Source organism: Oryctolagus cuniculus, chromosome 7 (genome assembly GCF_051225735.1).
Source record: "Oryctolagus cuniculus isolate XC-2025 breed Fujian yellow rabbit chromosome 7, ASM5122573v1, whole genome shotgun sequence".
NCBI lineage: Eukaryota > Metazoa > Chordata > Mammalia > Lagomorpha > Leporidae > Oryctolagus > Oryctolagus cuniculus.
Genome location: NC_142873.1, coordinates 85,196,153 through 85,197,247, shown reverse-complemented (window position 1 = coordinate 85,197,247; position 1,095 = coordinate 85,196,153). Strand labels below are relative to the sequence as shown.

Here is a 1,095-nt window from a genome sequence, read left to right as displayed (position 1 = left end):
AAAAAAAATTGTCATTCATTTAATTCTGGTTATCTAACAAGAGTTATTGACCACATTTAATTAGAGTTATAAAGCAGTCACTTAAATATTTTTTTAACTATCAAAAAATCTTAAGACAGTTATTCAAGCACTCAAAATCCAATAAAGACAGCAGAGAATACAAGATACTATCTTGACAAAACACAAAATTTCATTTCCTTTGTCAATTCCCAAAAGGTAAAGAAAAATATCTTGTAGTTTTTTTCCTCCTCCTAGGAAGCTCATCCAGATAACTTGGAAGTCAAATCTGATAGAGAATAATTCAAATTTAATGCTAGAATAACACATGCCCAAAGAATGAAGTTTTAAATTATCCTAGGCTTCTAAGATAAACATCTTTAATGTCAGGTCATAACAGAGACTGAATAAAAAAAAAAACTTATGGGTTGACTAGAAAGTTCAGGAAAAGATTCACCAATTAAACTGAAATTATTTTTTAAAAAGAAGTAGTTCAGATGACTATTGAGAAAAAAAAATTTTTATATAAATTAACCCATTTATTATAGGCTGCTGATGTCTCATATGGCACCTCTGCTGGTCTTTCAATTCTTTCAGTCTTCTGATCGCAGACTTCACTGTGACAGCAGAAGTGGTGTTGTATGTCCAGGCACCACCAGCCACTGTTTTCATGCAGGAGCCACAGTGCCAGATCCCCACGGCTTGTCTCTTCATCTTGGTTTTGCCGCAGAAGGAGCAAGTGTACTTGGCATGCTGGCTGATCTCAATCTTCTTCACCATCTTCCGGAGGGAGGCGCCATAGCGGGTCCCGTATTTACCCACGATCCCGACCTTCTTGGTGCGTTTCGCCATAGCGCCGCCACCAAGGTCCAAGCCCAGAGAGGCGAGAAAATTTTTAAAAATTTCAAAATCAAAGAACAAAATTATTTGCAAATATTTACTAACACCAATATTTTAAGAAAACCTTGTTTCTTTAACACAGTGGAGCAAATTCCAGTTTTACTCATTGTAATTTTGATATTAATGCTCAATTTTTAGAAAACCATATTAATAATTCCCTTTGAACTATAGCCAAACTAATCTCACACAAGAATTATC

At 35.0% G+C, this 1,095-nt stretch overlaps 1 pseudogene across 1 annotated transcript; it reads right to left on the bottom strand.

Moving 5' to 3' along the window:
- Positions 1–498: 498 nt before the first annotated feature.
- Positions 499–884, bottom strand: LOC100353361 (large ribosomal subunit protein eL43 pseudogene; annotated as a pseudogene). Its single transcript, XR_016210300.1, has one exon. The product of XR_016210300.1 is annotated as a large ribosomal subunit protein eL43 pseudogene (transcript).
- Positions 885–1,095: the final 211 nt, after the last annotated feature.